This window comes from Natator depressus, chromosome 2, assembly GCF_965152275.1.
Source record: "Natator depressus isolate rNatDep1 chromosome 2, rNatDep2.hap1, whole genome shotgun sequence".
Lineage (NCBI taxonomy): Eukaryota > Metazoa > Chordata > Testudines > Cheloniidae > Natator > Natator depressus.
This window is the reverse complement of record NC_134235.1, coordinates 250918112-250940149: the sequence shown is the minus strand read 5'-3', so window position 1 is coordinate 250940149 and position 22038 is coordinate 250918112.

The following is a 22038-nucleotide window of genomic DNA, read 5'->3' as shown; positions in this document are numbered from 1 at the left end:
ATACCATGCCACCCTTACTTCTGCACTGCTGCTGGTGGCAAAACTGCCTTCAGAGCTGGGCGCCCAGCCAGCAGCTGCCACTCTCTGACTGCCCAGCTCTGAAGGCAGCGCAGAAGTAAGGGTGGCAATATGGTGGACCCCCCCACAATACCATTGCTATCCCCTTTTGCTACCATTGCTACCCCCAGTTTGAGAAATGCTGACAAATATAAGACTTTAGCAAAAATATCTATCTATTCAAACAAGAGATCTGAAAATACTTTCCTTGTTACAGGCAGTGAGAACAGTACTTGCAGATACAGATGAAAAATGACAGGAATAATAAGGTAATAAATAATTCTTTATAATTATTTGTTGCTTTACTTAGAAAATATTTTGTCTTAATGTGAAAACTCCGTATAATAAAAATAAAGAAGCTATGTAATAGAGTGATATCCTAAAAAGATTAAGCGACCATTGATGATGATACAGAGTAGTTTTCTGCCAAATGATTCACGATTAAACATAATTTATTTTATTTTTGCAAGACCCTATGAAACAAATTGCAATTAAAAACTATGTTACGTTTTATTCAAATATTTTAATAAAATGAGTCTGAAGTAGGTCTTAACTAAACACATTCAAAACTCTCTAAAATTGCAAAATTAGTGTCAAAACCTTTGTACGGTTGGCTTTTATCCTATTTATTTTTTTTAACTTGAGAACTGAAATATAGCTGTTACATTTGTAATATATTTGGAACTTCCATAGAACCTCAGGTAACTTTCTGTGCAAGTCTGTATTAAAGGAAATACTTATAACAATATATCAGTGCTGTATCCTCCAAGTACACTGATATTAAGCTAAATTTTGCCCTGAATTACATCCCATGCAGCCACCCCCATTGAAGAATTTGCCTCCTTGTTTAAAATATTTACTTACTTACTACCTAACGGTGGATTTTGTAAAGAGCATTAGGGGAGTTAGGTGCCCAAATTACATTGAAATTCAAAGACAGTTGGGTATGTATCTCCTTTACAATCCTTTGAAAATGCCAGCCTGAAAGCATGATAGATGCTGCTGCTTTCTTCTGATTGATTTATTAAAGATTACAGAATAAAGAATTAAAAATACAAAATAGCAAGAAAAGATCAGTGGATTCATAGACCCATAGATTTTAAAGATAGAAAGGACACTTGTGATTGTCTAGTCTCACATTCTGAATATTATAGGTTATAGAATTCAGCCAGTAATTCCTGAATCAAGCCCGTAACTTCTGATTGAGCTAGAGGATATATGTTAGACATCCAGTCTTGATTTAAAGACTTCAAGTGATAGAGAATCCAACACATTTCTTGGTAAATTGTTCCACTGGTTGGTTAACCCCACAGACACTGCAGGACACGTTAAGCTATTTGTATCCAAAAATGTCAACTTTATATTTCTTCTTTAAGTGGAAAAAAGAACAACTAATACTTTTTATGTGAAGTTGTTTTGTTTAATTGGTGTTTACATGATTACTCCAGCTTTTGTTCAACATCCGAACACCATTAGATGGCAGCATCTACCATGTTTAAAATATACTTAAACTTAATTGAAAAACATGCAAAATTTGTTGTAATCTTCCTTTGGAGGTATTAAAATTATTTGCCTAATAAATATGAGAATGAGCTCATGATTGGTTTGAGTCTTGCTAATGAGTCTCTCTCCTCCTGCACATGCTCCCAAGCCAGCTGCAAATCTTTGCAGGTGCTTGTCCCCTCAATTTGGTATATCTTTTATATGCAACAGATCTTATTTCTTCAGCCACCAGTGCTGCCTTTTACTGTTTCCCTTCCTTCTGCCTCAACAAAACCATGTTTTGAAACAAAGGGTTCCTGCCATCTGCTGAAGCTATATAAGGCAGGGAGTGACATCATCCGTGGTTCTTCACTCCCCACACAAGCAGACACCTGGAAACACTTGAGGAACAAAGACTGAACTGGGGGAAGTGCTAGACCCAGGCGAAAGTGATTTCTAGCCTGTGTATGAAAGACCTGGAGATTCCAAGCTGTAAAGCAAGTGCAGCTTGTCCCTTAAGAATCTGCATCCTGCTTGTATAATTTCTCAGGGTGAGAATCTGCTGGTTCATATCCTATCTTTCTAGTATCTTAGACTTAGTTTACATTTTGTTTATTTACAAGGTAATCTGTTTGCTATCACTTATAATCACTTAAAATGTATCTTTTGCAGTTAAAATATATATTATGTTTTAATCCAAACCAGTGAGCTTTGACTGGAGTGCTTGGGGAAAATCGCTGCTTGATTATCACAAGTTTGCATTGTTCTCTTCACATTGAGGGACAGGTAGACCGGGTATTAAACCCATATACTGGTCAGATTTGACCAGGGCAGGACTGTACTGATTTGGGGTCCTCGGCTGGGAAGCTGGTGGTTAGAGAGCATGCGTGTAACTACAGCTGGGTGTGTCCCTACCCTATTTCTGCACTCCAGTTTTCCCCAGCTGTCCACATTAGCCTTTAAGGGTCATAGGCAGCCAGGCACAACTGTCTTGAGGCTGCTCTAAGTTCCACCAGTGACTGAAGTGGCCCCAAGACTGGATAGCTGCAACAGTGGCAGGAACTCACCTTTCTCCCCCTCAGCCTTGTGGTACTGTACTTAGCACAGCTTAGCCAGACCAAAGAATCTGGCCATTAGGTCTGCCAGAAGGTTCAAAGAGTAATTATTTTATAAAGAAAATTAATAGCATCTAATTCACCAACAGCTTTATCTGTTGTATTGGGAAAAGCTCTTGAAGGGTCAGAAGAGAAGCTGGGACCCCAAATACCTAGATTGATGAAATGACAGTTGATGTCCCAGTCAGGACCAGAAGGGACTAATGTTAGCAGTGACATTTGGATATGATGCAGTTGAAGAGAGGCTCTATCAGAAAGAGACTGTTCAGAAGATTGTGACAGGACACTAAATAATTAAATACAATAGAGAAAAAAACCACGAAGTGTTTGAAAAACGCTGGAAGGGAGAGAAGTGATGTAGTTAAAGAGTGAGTCTCACCTCCTGATGCAACTTTTAAAGTGTGTGGAGTTTCTTTTATTAAAGTCCAAGTTGCTTAAAAATAAATAAATAGATAAATAACAAACAAAAAATAAATAATAATGTATATAAATAAGTAAATTAAATTTTAGCTCAGATTAGATTTTATCATCCTTTGCTTCTATTTCCTATTTTTTAATGGGGTTTGCTGGTTCTGCTATAGTATAAGTTCTTCTGTAAAGGGATGGTATCTTAGTCTATGTTTTGTAAATTGCTGTTGTAGCAAAGAGGCCTGGCCACCCTCAGAGACTGACCATGAGGGACGGCCAGATGCCCCTTGGTTGGCAGAACCAGGAAGCCCATTTTTACCACGCCGGAAGCAGAGGGGCGGGACAGGAACAGGAAGTATAAAAGGTGGGCCCTGTAGCTCAGTTGAGCACCAGCTCCCAAAGGAGACGGATGTGTTCTCCCCACTGCTGATGCAGGAACCCACAGAAGACTTCAGTGACCCTGAGGACTCGCCCAAGCTACCAGAGCTGCCACAGCCAACCAGTGCTGTGGAGCTGCTGGGGTTGCCACTGGCAGTATACCTTGAGGAGACACCAGACTCACCACACCAACATACCAAACCTGAGGCAAATAGGAAGTAGTGCAGGGAAACTAGACAGTCATCTGGTTGAGTGCTGGCCTGATACAAGGTCAGTGTGTTGCGGGCGGATCCCCACTGGCGGACCACTCCACCACTGTTAGAGTCCTGGGCTGGGACTCAGTGGAGTCGGGTGGGCCCACGTCCCCCTACCTTCTGTCACCCCTCTCCTGTTGTGGTAGCCTCCCCACCATAGGCCAGGAGGCCTGTGTCAGTCTACTGCCTGAGCCCTAGACAGAGTTTGGTGCTCATCGCTGCCTGAAGGCCAGGTTCCTAGACTCTTACCTGCTCTACCCTGCTTGAGGGCTAGACTTCTAGACTGCTTGGTGCCCTGCCCTGCCTAAGAGCCTGGGCCCCTGAACTGTTCACTGCTCTACCCTGCCTCAGGATTTGAGCCCTAGAGACAGCTAATTCCACCTTACAGACTGCTGTTTGAGGTGCGTGACAGCAGAGGAGTGGCCACCCTCAGAGATTGACAGTGAGGGACAGACACACGCCTACAGCTGTGTAAACTAATGGTGTAATGTAAATGTTGAATAAGATATCAGAGCAGCATTGGAAGCAAATAAGCAGAGTCCTGTGGGAGCAGCACTGTGTGGAATATTTGACTCAAAACTAACGTACAGAAAATCAAATTTGATTCAAGTTCAGTTAGTATTCACAAACTAGTGGTGGTTTGCTTAAATTTTTGTCATGTCTGCAAACTTTTCAAAGCATATAATAATTAGTAATAATGTCTGTCTTTCAAAGTGTACGCTCTTTGGGGCAGGGATGGTTTTCTTGTGCCGTACTTGTAATGGTTAAGTCTTTGAACATCTAATTGCTGTTAAACAGATGATGCCACAAACCAAGTCAGCACTATCCTACCTCACAAACTCAGCCTACTAATGCACAATGTCTAGTGCCACTTTGTAGTATAGAGATTACATATTGGATACACTGCTGTTATCTGTTTAGTGTCTTCAGAAGGCTTCACTGCATGAGAACAGTGTTGGGGAACAGTGAGTGATCAGGCGTGCACACTGATCTCTGAACCTCTAAACAAGATGGATTCAGCTTTCCTGACAGATGGGAAATAGAGAAGAATAGATTCCACCAAAAGAAGCCTGGTGAGAAGGATCTTCAAATCAGCTGATGTCACCTGAGTGGAGGAAGTAGTCAGAAGTGTAAAAGTCCTACCAAGTGTGACGGTAATGGAAAAAGCCTTCTACTTTGTCCAGATCTGTGTGACTGCTTTGTCTGTGACTTCTGAGTTAGTGACCTGCAATGTATTCCACCATTACCAAAGAATTTCCCTAAGCAGGCACCATGGACTCTGATGACCTTTAGTGAAGCTGTGTGACTCCTCCTTCCCTATGTTCATTCAGAAGCTTCATGAATTTCTAGCAAAAGAAGGAAAGACTTTAACTGAGGTAATAGGAGTTAGGAAAAGGACAGGGATAGGACAGGCTGATGGTTGGATGCAGCTAGCAAAAGGTTGGAAACAGTAGTGAAGGTGAAGAAGATGGAAATAGGAACAACAATGAGAGGAGGAAATTGTCAATTTTGTTTTGGACTCCCATTGCCTTCAATAGGCACTGGATCAGCCCCTCACCCCCCCCCCCCCTTTTTTTTTTTTTTTTTTTTTTTTTTTTTTTACAGACTGTTACAGAACATTATCATACACTCAGAGTGAGATACTCCACTCAACCAACAGGATGCTAAATTCTATCTTAACCAAAAGTAACAAAGGCAAAAATAACAGTAGCCATCAACCTCCTTGCCAGGTGTAAATGATGAGGGGAGGGAAACAGGTCTGGCCGTTGCTGCTATTTGGTCAACTAGAAATAACTGGAAATCTAACCAGACCCCAGAGTTGCAAACTTTGATAACAAATAATGGCTGAACATCCTCCATCAGGAGGGCTGATATAATTTCCTTCTTCACCCTACCATAATCACCTAATGCATAACAATAGGCATATAATAAATTATTTAAGAATAATGATTATTAAACAACACTTACTGACCATCTTCAACAGTTGTTTATATCCAATTGGAAATTTGAGTCCATTCCAAGTGATATAAAAGATGCAATTCTGTTCCCTCTATATAATAGAATTGGTGACGGAGTAGAGTGTGGAAATTACCAAGGGATCTCCCATCTATCTGTTCCTGGTAAAGCACTGGCAAGAGTCCTCAATCAGCTTCTACAACACTGTGTCAGATTTCTTTCTGAGAGGCACTTGGATACCTCAGTGATGAATGCATTATAAATGCTTGGACAGAGAGTCATCAAGTGGTTTCAGAGTATGATGTGGTAACACTGGTATGATCTTTATTCTTTGCCAGCACCAGAGAAGATAAGTGAAGAATATCAACCATAATAAGTGGTTTTTATTGATCTACGGGGGCCTTTGAAAGTATTAAAAAGATATTTAGGCAACTCTTCAGGAAAAAATCTTCCCAGGCAAGTCAGTTGCAATCAGCTCTTTATTTCATGAGGCTATGCCTGGAAGAATCAGTTATTGCAATAATGTCCTTCCTGATCCCAGTCTGATCAAGACAGGTGTGAAACAGGGATACGTATTTCTACTGGGTTTGATTCAGTATGTTTTTTTGCTGTTGTTGTTATTAATGAAGTTTGTTACTATCTGCAGCCAGGAGTCTGCATTCACTTTGGAGAAGATAGAGATTTCAGTCTGTCATACAAGAAAGCAAAACCTAAAATCACTGACTGTCTCCAAAATCTGCATTCTGCTGCTGGTCTTTTTGTCCTTTCTGAACAGGAGCTACAAGAAATGGCTACACATTTTAATATGGCAGCACTGTCCATATTTTTTTTTAAAAGGCCCAAATTCTCTGTCACTATCCTCTGGGTTACCATGTTGGTCCAAAATCATCACCAAAAGACACCAAGTTCACAGTTTTATAAGATGTTTTTTATTAACTAATGTTCAAAAATTCAGGCTTCATATAAGTATTCAGATGCTAAATCTCTAATTCTTCCTTAGCCGAATATTTTTAATACAATGGAAATCATTTTAAGAAAGAAAGTGTATCTCAATGTTGTTCACTTTTACTCCAGTACATGTAGTAGTTTCCATATTTAGAATGGGAAGTACTACGAGTACTGTGATAGTCAGCTACTGTGCATTTTAAATGGCATCTCCCGTATCTGTTCAAAGCTGAGTAGTTAGGAGGCACAGTTCCCTTCCCATGATATTTGTGGCCTGGTAAGCTCATGCGCTTCTCCTCTTTTTTTTCTGAATGCCAGTTCTGATGGTGGCTGAGGGTAATCCAGAGACAGGAACCTCTTTCTCTGGCCTCTCCATGTAACGCCAGATGAATCTTCTTTTATGACCATTTATATAAGACAATCTTACTGTTGTTCCTTTCCTACCCATTCCCCACCTGTAACTAACTTTAGCTATTAATCTGTCATTCTGCCAGTATCAAATAACTTTGCTTAAAGTAAGGAAAGAGTGAACCTCATCATATAGATGTACTTACATCTGTGTCATTAGTATAAATAAACAACATACCTCTAGGTCAAAGGTATAAGAAAAGGAACATTCAGAGTAAGGTCTTTAACTTTTCAATGATGGGGGAAAAATCCTTTAGTGAAAGAAAAGTTTATTTTTCAAAAGACATTTAACCACCATGACAGTGAAAATAACCTTCAATTTATGATTATGGGTTCAGTGCTTATACCTGTCTATACAGAAGCAGGTGTTCTAATTGCAATGCTTTTTTCATAATGTTTTATAACATTCTACTAATAAACATAATGGGGAAAGTAATATCTAACTCATATATTCTGTTATATGATGTTAGTCATTGGATTTGATTATTAACATCCTGCTGCAGTAAAGGATAAAATAATAGATACAATTGTATTACTTATTGCTTTTTCCATTGTTCAGTTTCTAACTCCTCTTCAGCTGAGCACTGTTCTTTGATATTCAGCTGAATACTACAATTTTTAATACTTAATTAAAATTTAGCTGATAAACATGAACAGGGATGAAGAGCATTGTGAGGGTCTTCTGCAGTCACTAGCAGTCCGCTAGCATCTGACATGATTTTCTGGAGGCCTACCCCTATCATGATACAGGAAGTAATCCATCTGGAAACTGTCTGTGCTGAAAGTGCTTGCCCTCTTATTCTGTCTTGCATACAAAATGAAGAGCTGAGGGGACAGCCTGAAAGTCTTAGTTCTGTCAAGATGGAAGGCTAAAGCTCACCTCACATCTAAAGTATGGAGACATTCCTCATCCCTATTTGAATGTGGCTTTGGGGAAAAAAACAGGTAAGTATATTGTCTGGTTTAAATGAAAAGCCAATACCACTTTAGTTAAAAATGGTGGATGTAGCCTCAAAGTTACTTTATCGTTGAAAAATAACATATGTGGAGGTCCTGCCATGAGAACCAGCAGCTTACTCATTCTTCAGGCTGATAAGATGGCAATGAGAAAAGATACCTTCTGATACAGGTGAGGCCAAGAACAGGTGGCAATAGGCTTGCATGGAGGGCCCATCAAGGCAGATAATACAATGTTAAGATTCCAAAGTGGTACTGTATCTATAACAGGAAGAAAAAGCTGAATAATCTTTTAACAATCTAGAGAACATGGGGTTGGAAAAGACCAGTCTCCCTTGAATGGGAGGATGGATAGCTGAGATCATTGCTAAGCGAACTCTCACGGAGCTTAGAGAAAGTCCTGAGGATTTGAGATGTAACTGGTACTCAGATGTCTTGAATCTTAGTTTCTCTTGGCTATATTCCCTGGAGAATGGACCAATTGGTGAAACATTTCCACTTAGCTCAATAAGTGGCTTTAGTGGACTGTTTTCTACTATTAAGTAATATTTCCTGAACTGCCACTGAGGAGTCTCTCAGCTTTATCTAATCACTCAACCGCCGTGTCATGAGGTGCAGACTGTTTGGATCCAGGTGCAATATTCATCCATGCTGCTGAGATAGCAGGTCTGGGAGAGGAGGCAGAGGCCATAGAGGTGGAATCAAGAGACTGAAAATCCAAGAACTAGCATTGTCTCAGCTATGCTATAATTATCTTGGCATTCTCTCATTTCAATCTGATGACAACCTACAGGATGAGAGGAATTGATGGGAGATGCATATACGAGACTTGGTTCCCACCACAGGAAAAGGCTGTGGTTAGTGAGGCTGGACTATGACACACTTGGGAACAGACTTGACATTTTCTGTTATCCTTTTGTCACAAATGTATTGACTGATAGAATGCACCAGACCTGAAAAACATTTCTGAGCACACACTTCTTCAGGGACTGCTCATGATTTTGGGAAAATCTCCTTCTGAAGTGATCTGCCAACTGATTCTGGGAACTTGGTAAATACATGGCAATGGGAGTAATGTCTTCTTTGATACAAAAGTTCCACCACTTCATTTCTTCTTGACAAAGCTGATTGGACTCTGCCCCTCTCTGTCTGTTTAGATAGACAATACAACCGCGATGTACTATCAGTGTTTGGACTGACAAGCCTCTGATGCAAGGGATCAAAGCATAGCATGCCCTGTGAATTGTCTGGAGTTAAAGGACATTGATATGAAGAGTTGCTTTGTGTTCCTTTCATAATGCTTGTGTTTTCAGGTTCTCTAGCACCCAGCCCTTTCACAGAGGCATCAGTAATAATTGTCCTGGATGGAAGTGGACGAGAAAAGGGTACATCCCTGCATATGTTGATCTGATCAGTCCACCACTGTTGAGATTGTAGGACTGCAGGATGAACCCAGACCAACTTGTCCATAGGATGTCTGTCTGGTCAACAGACTGACTTCAGTGACCCTTGAAGGATACGCAGGCAAAGCCTGACATTGTGGGTCATATAAGTACTTAAGGCCGTGTTGCCTAATAGCTTTAGACACATCAAGACTGTGGTGGTGGTGTGTGACTTGAGAGAGAGGCATGGTTGATGAATCGTCTGAAATCTCTCCAGTGGGAGAAAAGCCTTGAATTCGTAGGGTTGAGTAGGGCTCCACTGAACTTGGTTTTCCATGGCAGGACTTATGTGGATTTTCCCCTGTTCAGCCTGAGTCTCAGATGGTTGAAGAGATGAACTGGATATAATGGAGAATCTGATGTTTTGGATCTGTCCTGCATTAACCATACATCCATGTCAGGGGAGAGGAGCATTCCCTTTCTCTTCAAGTAGACCACCATGTACTTGGTGAATAGATTTGGGGTTGACAACAGGCCAAAGGGAAGTATTGAGTATTGATAGTGTTGGGCTGCTGTTAGAAATCTTAGAAACTTCCTGCGAGTTAGCAGTCACATGGAGGTAAGCATCCTGCAGATGGAGGGCAGCAAACCAGTCATTGCAGTCTAGGGAAAGAATGACTGATGCTAGGGAAACCATACAAAATCTTATGTACTTAGAATCATAGAATATCAGGGTTGGAAGGGACCCCAGAAGGTCATCTAGTCCAACCCCCTGCTCGAAGCAGGACCAATTCCCAGTTAAATCATCCCAGCCAGGGCTTTGTCAAGCCTGACCTTAAAAACCTCTAAGGAAGGAGATTCTACCACCTCCCTAGGTAACGCATTCCAGTGTTTCACCACCCTCTTAGTGAAAAAGTTTTTCCTAATATCCAATCTAAACCTCCCCCATTGCAACTTGAGACCATTACTCCTCGTTCTGTCATCTGCTACCATTGAGAACAGTCTAGAGCCATCCTCTTTGGAACCCCCTTTCAGGTAGTTGAAAGCAGCTATCAAATCCCCCCTCATTCTTCTCTTCTGCAGACTAAACAATCCCAGCTCCCTCAGCCTCTCTTCATAAGTCATGTGCTCTAGACCCCTAATCATTTTTGTTGCCCTTCGCTGGACTCTCTCCAATTTCTCCACATCCTTCTTGTAGTGTGGGGCCCAAAACTGGACACAGTACTCCAGATGAGGCCTCACCAGTGTCAAATAGAGGGGAAAGATCACGTCCCTCGATCTGCTCGCTATGCCCCTACTTATACATCCCAAAATGCCATTGGCCTTCTTGGCAACAAGGGCACACTGTTGACTCATATCCAGCTTCTCGTCCACTGTCACCCCTAGGTCCTTTTCCGCAAAACTGCTTCCTAGCCATTCGGTCCCTAGTCTGTAGCGGTGCATTGGATTCTTCCATCCTAAGTGCAGGACCCTGCACTTATCCTTATTGAACCTCATCAGATTTCTTTTGGCCCAATCCTCCAATTTGTCTAGGTCCTTCTGTATCCTATCCCTCCCCTCCAGGGTATCTACCACTCCTCCCAGTTTAGTATCATCTGCAAATTTGCTGAGAGTGCAATCCACACCATCCTCCAGATCATTTATGAAGATATTGAACAAAACCGGCCCCAGGACCGACCCCTGGGGCACTCCACTTGACACCGGCTGCCAACTAGATATGGAGCCATTGATCACTACCCGTTGAGCCCGACAATCTAGCCAGCTTTCTACCCACCTTATAGTGCATTCATCCAGCCCATACTTCCTTAACTTGCTGACAAGAATACTGTGGGAGACCGTGTCAAAAGCTTTGCTAAAGTCAAGAAACAATACATCCACTGCTTTCCCTTCATCCACAGAACCAGTAATCTCATCATAAAAGGCGATTAGATTAGTCAGGCATGACCTTCCCTTGGTGAATCCATGCTGACTGTTCCTGATCACTTTCCTCTCATGTTAGTGCTTCAGGATTGATTCTTTGAGGACCTGCTCCATGATTTTTCCAGGGACTGAGGTGAGGCTGACTGGCCTGTAGTTCCCAGGATCCTCCTTCTTCCCTTTTTTAAAGATTGGCACTACATTAGCCTTTTTCCAGTCATCCGGGACTTCCCCCGTTCGCCACGAGTTTTCAAAGATAATGGCCAAGGGCTCTGCAATCACAGCCGCCAATTCCTTCAGCACTCTCGGATGCAACTCGTCCGGCCCCATGGACTTGTGCACGTCCAGCTTTTCTAAATAGTCCCTAACCACCTCTATCTCCACAGAGGGCTGGCCATCTCTTCCCCATTCTGTGATGCCCAGCGCAGCAGTCTGGGAGCTGACCTTGTTAGTGAAAACAGAGGCAAAAAAAGCATTGAGTACATTAGCTTTTTCCACATCCTCTGTCACTAGGTTGCCTCCCTCATTCAGTAAGGGGCCCACACTTTCCTTGGCTTTCTTCTTGTTGCCAACATACCTGAAGAAACCCTTCTTGTTACTCTTGACATCTCTTGCTAGCTGCAGCTCCAGGTGCGATTTGGCCCTCCTGATATCTTTCCTACATGCCCGAGCAATATTTTTATACTCTTCCCTGGTCATATGTCCAACCTTCCACTTCTTGTAAGCTTCTTTTTTATGTTTAAGATCCGCTAGGATTTCACCATTAAGCCAAGCTGGTCGCTTGCCATGTTTACTATTCTTTCGACTCATCGGGATGGTTTGTCCCTGTAACCTCAACAGGGATTCCTTGAAATACAGCCAGCTCTCCTGGACTCCTTTCCCCTTCATGTTAGTCCCCCAGGGGATCCTGGCCATCTGTTCCCTGAGAGAGTCGAAGTCTGCTTTCCTGAAGTCCAGGGTCCGTATCCTGCTGCTTACCTTTCTTCCCTGCGTCAGGATCCTGAACTCAACCAACTCATGGTCACTGCCTCCCAGATTCCCATCCACTTTTGCTTCCCCCACTAATTCTACCTGGTTTGTGAGCAGCAGGTCAAGAAAAGCGCCCCCCCCTAGTTGGCTCCCCTAGCACTTGCGCCAGGAAATTGTCCCCTACGCTTTCCAAAAACTTCCTGGATTGTCTATGCACCGCTGTATTGCTCTCCCAGCGGATATCAGGAAAATTAAAGTCACCCATGAGAATCAGGGCATGCGATCTAGTAGCTTCTGTGAGTTGCCGGAAGAAAGCCTCATCCACCTCATCCCCCTGGTCCGGTGGTCTATAGCAGACTCCCACCACTACATCACTCTTGTTGCACACACTTCTAAACTTAATCCAGAGACACTCAGGTTTTTCCACAGTTTCGTACCGGAGCTCTGAGCAGTCATACTGCTCCCTTACATACAGTGCTACTCCCCCACCTTTTCTGCCCTGCCTGTCCTTCCTGAACAGTTTATAACCATCCATGACTGTACTCCAGTCATGTGAGTTATCCCACCAAGTCTCTGTTATTCCAATCACGTCATAGTTCCTTGACATCACCAGGACCTCCAGTTCTCCCTGCTTGTTTCCAAGGCTTTGTGCATTTGTATATAAGCACTTGAGATAACCTGTTGATTGCCCCTCATTCCCAGTATGAGGCAGGAGCCCTCCCCTCACAGACATTCCTGCCTGTGCTTCCTCCCGGTATCCCGCTTTCCCACTTACCTCAGGGCTTTGGTCTCCTTCCCCCGGTGAACCTAGTTTAAAGCCCTCCTCACTAGGTTAGCCAGCCTGCTGGCAAAGATGCTCTTCCCTCTCTTCGTAAGATGGAGCCCGTCTCTGCCCAGCACTCCTCCTTCATGGAACACCATCCCATGGTCAAAGAATCCAAAGCCTTCTCTCCGACACCACCTGCGTAGCCATTCGTTGACTTCCACGATTCGACGGTCCCTACCCAGGCCTTTTCCTTCCACGGGGAGGATGGATGAGAACACCACTTGCGCCTCCAACTCCTTTATCCTTCTTCCCAGAGCCACGTAGTCCGCAGTGATCCGCTCAAGGTCATTCTTGGCAGTATCATTGGTGCCCACGTGGAGAAGCAGGAAGGGGTAGCGATCCGAGGGCTTGATGAGGCTTGATGAACTTGCTGTGATTTCAAAGGTCCACTCTGGGTCTCAAACTCCCCCACACTCCTTGTACTTGGAGTTCAGAAAGTATTGTCAGTTAAACTTCATTCCCTGATGTTGAAGGGGAACTTCCTCTATGGCTCCTAGAGTGAACAGTGTCTGAACTGCTTGAAGGAGCATTGACCTGTGAGATTGGTCCCTGAATAGCGATGGGGCAGGTGGGTAGGAGAGGGAGACGGAGAGAAATAGGATAGACTATCCCAGTCTCACAGTGCTTAGGATCCATTTGTCTGTCAGTATAGAGTCCCAAGCAGTGAGGAAACAGGACAGTCTGTCCCTAGAGGAGAGATGGCTGGAAGATCACTGATGACTATATTGCTATCTTCAAAGAAATCAAATGGGCTGCTTCTTAACAACTGAGGATGCTATCGAACTGGAGTTAGAGGGCCTCTTTCTCTGTGATTTGTGCTTTCTCTTCAAAAAAAAATTTTCTAGCTTGGTGGGTATACAGGCTGTCTATTATACTGATGTTGATATTGTTGTTATTGGATCTGTAATGATGGCAGATGGCTGGGGTATAGATTTCTAACGAACAAAGGGTAGCATGAGAGTCTAAATAATGTAAAGTTACACTGGTTTTATCTGAAAATAAGTTTATCAACCAACAGGATGACCTTTTTGTAGTTTGCTGGATATCAGAAGCTATGCCCAAGCTCTGTAATCATGAGGATCTCCTCACTATTAGTGCAGAGGCTATCGCCATAGAAGAAACATCAGCCACATCAAGCATGGAGTGAAGCGACACCTTGGCCACCATGGAGCCTTCTGCCAGGAAAGTTTTAATTTCCTCCCTTGCATTTTTTGGTAGTTTGTCAAAAACTTGGACATTGCACCGCAATTTACAAAGTCACATTTAGCTAACACTGTCTTCTGATTCACTATATGCACTTGGAGAGAGGAAATAGAATGATTTTTTTTTCTCCCAAATAGATCAAGTCTTTGGGGCTCTTTTTTCTGTGGGAGTTGATTTAAATCTCCCCGATGTGATCTCTCATTGGTTGATGTAACTACCAGTGAGGCAGGATGGGAATAAAATCCCTCAAAGCTTTGCACTGGGATATGATATTTATCTGTGCGCTTAGTTGTAGGAGCTAAGGAGATTCGTGTATGCCACAAGGTCTTTGTCAGTTCTAGAAAAACCTCATTATTTTGGAGGGCAATTGGCATGTAAGTGTCCTCTTGCACAAGCTCAGCTTCTATAATGGAGAAGCCCCAGCCCCAGCCATTCTTGTCAGCAGTGCCTGATGAGACTTAAAATCCTCTGCTACCAGAGAAGAAGAGTCCAGGATCACTGAGTCATCAGGTGAGAAGGAGGAAGGGATAACAGGAGCCAATGGATGCTTATGTGATAGAACTGGTTCATCAGCAGTGGTTCTTCCTGCAGCACTGGAATCATAGAATATCAGCGTTGGAAGGGACCACAGGAGGTCATCTAGTCTAACCCCCCGGCTCAAAGCAGGACCAATCCCTAACTAAATCATCCCAGCCAGGGCTTTGTCAAGCCTGGAGCTCAAGGGTGAATAGAATCTCTGTGTGCTTCCAATTTAGGTGGCTCTGGAAGCTGTTTTGCCAAAGGCAGTGGCAACCATCCCCTAGATTGGGCCAGTGATCGAGACATGGGGAACCAGGAAACACCAAAGGGGTCCAATAAGGCCATGGAGGGAGACCATAAGGCATGGGCAACCAAAAAGTATTAGGTCATGATGACTTGTTCCTGCTGAATGATTGGCCCTGCCCCCGGTACTGATGTTCTCCTGGGGGCAGCCTAGATGATTAGCTAGAGTGACTGTATCTAGGAGAGGATGGTGAGATTGACTGAGAAGAACCATCTAAGTAGTCCATGGGCATCAGGGGCGCAAAGCCCGATGGGGCCACTAGGTGATCTGTTGTATCTATAGCCCACTGTGAAGATACTAACATTGGCACCTAGGTAGATATGTTTCAGAGTAGCAGCCGTGTTAGTCTGTATTCGCAAAAAGAAAAGGAGTACTTGAGGCACCTTAGAGACTAACCAATTTATTTGAGCATAAGCTTTCGTGAGCTACAGCTCACTTCATCAGATGCATGGTATTTTCCACTGAATGCATCCGATGAAGTGAGCTGTAGCTCACAAAAGCTTATGCTCAAATAAATTGGTTAGTCTCTTAGGTGCCACAAGTACTCCTTTTTCTTTTTAGGTAGATATGGTAGTTGGTATTACAGTGGTGCACAGAGACACTGGAAAGCATGTCTGTCTTAGTTGGTGCTTCAGTGCAAAATGTAGGCAGGACCCACTCTGACAACTGTTCTGGTACTGAGGTTGTTGGTACTGAGACAGGGAAAAAGGCTAGTACAAACACTGATGGTCTAATCTATGATGACACTGTGTGTGCTGGTGCCAAAAAGGGCACTGTGGAAGGCACTGAGTCCTTGCCATATTTTGTAGCTGGTGCCGACACTAATACAGCTAACAGTCTCTGCACCTGAGCTGAGACCAACAGGCCCCTAAAGGGGGATGCACCACCAATGCAATGGACTCATGCACCACAAAGTCTGGAACAGAGAGGCAAAGTGAGTTGTTTGTTGCTTTATAAGCTTGTGGAGTTGTTAGTACCATAACATTAGTGCTGAATAAGTGTCCATTGTTACCAGACTCAACAGCTGTTCTGCTGACGGTACCAGAGCCAATGGCATGGAACTAATATCCTCCTGCCGTGATATCCGGAAGACATGGGTAGATGTCCCAGCTCTACTAAGTACCTGAAGAATCCCAATGATGTTTCAAGTCTTTTTTTAAGGAAGAAAAGGAACTCTTTTTTCGACTTCAAGATTCTCCAGTCTGTCTTGTGAGTCCTCTTTCAGGGGGGCCCTGAAGGGGAAGAATGTCCCCTCTTTTTTCATGGAGAAGAATCCAAGTCCAGGGGTCTGTCAAAGACAAACACAGGTACAGTCGCAGTCTGTGGTGGCAGCGTGCTTACTTAAGGCCCAGGATTGGAGGCAGGCCTTTTTGCCTGCTCCCTGAGGTGATGTTTGAGGCACAAGTCTCTGGAAATCTGCATCCTTTTCTTGAAAGAATGGCAGCTGCTACACCTCTCCTGCATATGTCCCTTGCTGAGGCACAAAGGCAGTGCACATGGGGGTCACTACTTAGGATAGACACCCCATATGACAGGCAGTGCTTAAAGCCCAATGAATGCTGCATGCCACTGGTGACCACACCAAAAAACTAACAAAATAACTTAATACAATTTAAAAAAACCCCGCTAACAGGTGCTAGCTGCTAACTATTTACAGGTAAAGTAGAAAGCTAAACTCACAGATTGAACAGAGGAAAATGTATGTGAGGTAAACTGAACAGGGAGCTCAAACTTGGGCCACAGGTGATGAGAAGGAAATGATCCGGGACTGGGCAGCCCCACCCTTATATTGCCTCAGCAGGGGCCACAATGATGGCCCACTCCAACGAGTATTGCTACAGAAAACTCTCCAGCTTTAACATTCTATGCACATGCACACACACCTGAGTGGGATACATGTATGCAACCAGTCAAAGAAGAAAGTGAAGTTCTGGATATCATAAAAAACGAGGGTAAGATGAACAAAAGAACAAATTATAGTTATTTTCCATTATGTTTTTTGGTTTGATATAATATTTAGGTATGTTTTCCAAGAGGCAGTTGTAGACATTTCTTTTAGCAGAGATCAATTATGCATTGGCATCAGCCTAACAGTATCTATCAAAGTGTCACAGATGCTTTCATGTATGCAATATATTGCTTCGTCAGACCCCAGAGAAGAGAAGATTCAGGCATCACAGAGTTTTCCACTTAAGTAGGTGTTGAGCAAATTATCCCATTACCTTTCAGCATGCATTAGTCCATTAAAGAGATGAAAATTCCTTTGTGTAATCAAATGGTTTCAATGTGTACTTATACTAGTCATTTCCTGTTATTCCATAAAGTTCTTATTACCCTTTATTAAAAAGATCTGAGTTTTTACAGGACCATAACTGTAAAAAATCATTTGCTAAAAGAAAACATTCTCTTTTATTTGGCAAAGTAATTAACCATATTTAATAACATTAAATATAATTACACAGTGATTTGAAGGACTTTGTTTTTCTTTTAATTTATTAACATTCTGGGTAGCTTTCTTATAATGGATTTAGTTCCTTATTTACCAGAAAAAAATCTCTTTATTTTAATGTTAGAACAATCCTGCTTTGAGAAAAGGACAGGATGAATATGACTTTTAAGGCAGTGATACGGAGACCTCAGTGGTTCAGGAGCCAAATTAGCAATCAACATTACCCCAAAAAGCCCCAGTAGTGTGAATTCATTATTTCATTTACTATAGTACTATTTATATTTAAACAGTATGCAAGGGAAAATATTTAGTTTTTATATATAAATAGTCTCATAGCAACTAAGTTAATAACTTAGTGAAAGTTGATAATTTACTTGGTTAATAACATAGTAAAAGCATCCTGGTGGGGTAGTAATAATAATGTTAATATCATGTGCTGCAAAGAGCTGCGGGAGACACATTAAAGAGCTACTCCTGAAGGAATTCTGTGCCAAAAATAAAAAATTCTGCATATTTTGTCAAAATAACACAATATAATCACACCAAGTTCACTTATTTTGGTAATTTATTTAAACTACCATACAGAAAAAAAATCACAATAACTATTCAAAATAACTTTTCCTACACACATGAAAATTAAGTTACAAATACTGGTAATCAAGACCTGGCATTCCAGTTATAATACTGGATTTTCATTTAAATTACATTACTTTTATTTTGGTGTTTGATGGTCTGTAAAGTAGAATGTTGCTTTAAATTGCTCAGACTTTCATACAAGAAAATCATACAATTTTGCTAATCATTGACCTGCATTTTTTTAAAATGGATAAGTAAAAACCAGTGGGGCCCCTGGACGTTCGAGATACAAAAGAAGCATTTAAAGACTATAAAGTCACCGTGGAGAAACTAAAGGAATTCTTTGCTTCAGTCTTCACTGCTGAGGATGTTAAGGAGATTCCCAAACCTGAGCCGTCTTTTGTAGGTGACAAATCTGAGGAATTGTCACAGATTGAAGTGACAGAGTAGGTTTTGGAATTAATTGAGAAACTTAACAGTAACAAGTCACCGGGACCGGATGGCATTCACACAAGAGTTCTGAATAAAGAATAAAATTGTCAGACACCTAGAAGAACATAAATTTATGTTGTTCTAGGTGTCTGACAATTTTATTCTTTACTATTGTTTCAACTAATTTGCCTGGTACTGACTTACCGGTGTGTAATTGCCAGGATCACCCCTAGAGCCCTTCTTAAATATTGGCATTACATTATCTATCTTCCAGTCACTGGGTACAGTAGCTGATTTTAAAGGACAGGTTACAAACTCTAGTTAAATAGTTCTGCAATTTCACATTTGAGTTCTTTCAGAACTCTTGTGTGAATGCCATCTGGTCCCGGTGACTTGCTACTTGAAGGAGGTTTTGGAATTAATTGAGAAACTTAACAGTAACAAGTCACCAGGTGACTTGAACTCCTTGCCTGAGGAGGTTGTGAAGGCTAGGACTATAACAGGGTTTAAAAGAGAACTAGATAAATTCATGGAGGTTAAGTCCATTAATGGCTATTAGCCAGGATGGGTAAGGAATGGTGTCCCTAGCCTCTCTTTGTCAGAGGGTGGAGATGGATGGCAGGAGAGAAATCAGTAGATCATTATGTATTACGTTCACTCCCTCTGGGGCACCTGGCATTGGCCACTGTTGGTAGACAGGATACTGGGCTGGACAGACCTTTGGTCTGACCCAATATGGCCATTCTTATGTTCTTAAATAGATCCTGAGCTGTAATCTAACCCCATTATGCCTCTCTGGCACAGGAAAAAAATCAAGAAAGCACATAGACCTTCCTAGCTGATGATTCCGTTACTGTCATTTACAGTAAGGCTCCTTTACACCACTCTGGCAAGGTAAAGGAGCCTTAATTGACTAAGAATGGCATGAGTTAACTAACAATTGGAACATTAGCAGCCTGCCTCTTTAGTAGTTACATTTCTGCTCTGCCTCAGGGACAGCGCCTGTTTCACACAGCCCTACACCTCCAAGCCCAGGATGCAGCAACAGTGAAGAGAGTGACAGAATGAATCTGTCTCACTCATTCTCATGCAGGCAAGCACCCAGCCCCACCCCCTTAAGGTCTCTCCATGGACGCAAGCACCATGGATGCAAGCACGCATGCCCAGCCTCCCTCTGCTCTGCTCTCTGCTGCCGGCTGCACCTAGCAGACGCTCCCGGGCTGGAGTGGCGCCTCTATGGCCCGGTGTAAGTGGTGCTGCGCGCTCCCCCCACCCTCAGTTCCTTCTTGCCGCCAGTGAAGGTGCTTCGGAACTGCTCTGCTCCAGCTTCTCCGCAGCTTTCCTCCAGAACTGTTGTTCATTCATTGTAGTAGTACCTGTAGTTGAAGTAGTTAGATTAGTTTAATGCGCCCGGGTCGGGGCGTGCCCCGGGCTTTAAGTTGTGTGACCCCTGTAGGCAGCCAGTGCCAGTGAGCAATCCACATGCGGACTGTTTACGCTGTCTGGGTGAAACCCATCTCAGCAATCGCTGCAAGATTTGCAAGTCTTTCAAGCCTCGGGCCAAGAGAGAGAGACATTCGGCTCCAGGCTATCCTGATGGAGTCGGCCTTGACCCCGACTCAGGCACGCCGCTCCGAGTCGGCACCAGGTACCGCGGTGTCAGTGTGTGGAGACCCCTTGGTGCCATCTACCAGTTGGCACCGCTCCCTGTCCGCAGGGCACTCCAAGAAGGCTAAGAAGAGGCCTTCGCCGCGGCACTGGAGCAAGACCGGGAGAGAGGCGAGACCCATGTTGGGCAGTCCTCTGTCCCCATCGGCCTCCAGATCTCCAACTCAGGTTGAGTGGAGTAGCCCGGCCTATTCAGAGCAGGCTTCCCCGGATGTCCGGATGCCCTCCGCGTCAGAGGCCCTGCAAGCGGCCCGGGATGTTATGTCCCTGCCGGTGCCAGGGGCACCGCCAATGCTGGCTCCCCAGTCCAGAGGCAAGCCACCGCTGGGATCTCTGCGGTCGCCCCCTGCCCAGTACCGTTCACGGTCGAGGGAATGTTCCCGACGCCGTTCACCACTCAGTGACCATCCAGTGCGTAGTCCATGCCGGTCACCGTCGACCCCTACCAGGTTGTCTGGCTGGGTTCCAACTAACAGGGGCTCCAGGTACTGCTCCGCCTCGAGGAGCAGGCCCTGTTGAGACCAAGACAGATGTCGCTAAAGGCCCTCATCTCTGAGGGGCTACCATAGCCAGTTGCAACAAGAATGTTGATGCCATTCCCATTCGTCATCTCACTCCAGCAGTTCCGGGCATCAATCACCAGCACCTCACCGTTGCGGATCTGCCCGCCAGAGCCGATCCTGGAGCAGCTGCTACCACCAGTACTGTTCCTGCACATTGGGATCACAGTCTCACGGCTAGCACCGTTCCCGCCGCCGCCACTCCTCCTCCTGGTCCTGAGTCAGCGACAGGTCATACGCCAGCCTGGCATCCCGTTGTAGCCGTCGATCGATGGGACAGGCCAGTGAGGCTGAACAGCCTGCTCCACCGGTGCCACAGCAGGTGCAGTGGCACTGGGCTCCTTGGCCGGCACTGTGGTACCAGTGGCCCCCGACACAGCCTCCAGTGGAGGTTCGCTCGGTGTCTGGAGCCTCGGAACAGCTATCAGCCTCTCTTTCCCAGCCTCCTAGGAAAGAGTCGGTGGAACGTGCATCTTCAGTTCTGTGCCCGGAGGGTGACACGATCCATTGTCTACAGCCAAGCTCTACAATACAACCGCATTTGCTCCAACCCCTCAGACAGAGACAAACACCTACAAGATCTCTATCAAGCATTCTTACAACAATACCCACCTGCTGAAGTGAAGAAACAGATTGACAGAGCCAGAAGAGTACCCAGAAGTCACCTACTACAGGACAGGCCCAACAAAGAAAATAACAGAACGCCACTAGCCATCACCTTCAGCCCCCAACTAAAACCTCTCCAACGCATCATCCAGGATCTACAACCTATCCTGAAGGACGACCCATCACACTCACAGATCTTGGGAGACAGGCCAGTCCTTGCTTACAGACAGCTCTCGAACCTGAAGCAAATACTCACCAGCAAACACACAACAGAACCACTAACCCAGGAACCTATCTTTGCAACAAAGCCCGTTGCCAACTGTGTCCACATATCTATTCAGGGGACACCATCATAGGGCCTAATCACATCAGCCACACTATCAGAGGCTCATTCACCTGCACATCTACCAATGTGATATATGCCATCATGTGCCAGCAATGCCCCTCTGCCATGTACATTGGTCAAACTGGGCAGTCTCTACGTAAAAGAATAAATGGACGCAAATCAGACGTCAAGAATTATAACATTCAAAAACCAGTCGGAGAACACTTCAATCTCCCCGGTCACTCGATTAGAGACCTAAAAGTGACACTTCTTCAACAAAAAAAACTTCAAAAACAGACTCCAACGAGAGACTGCGGAATTGGAATTAATTTGCAAACTGGA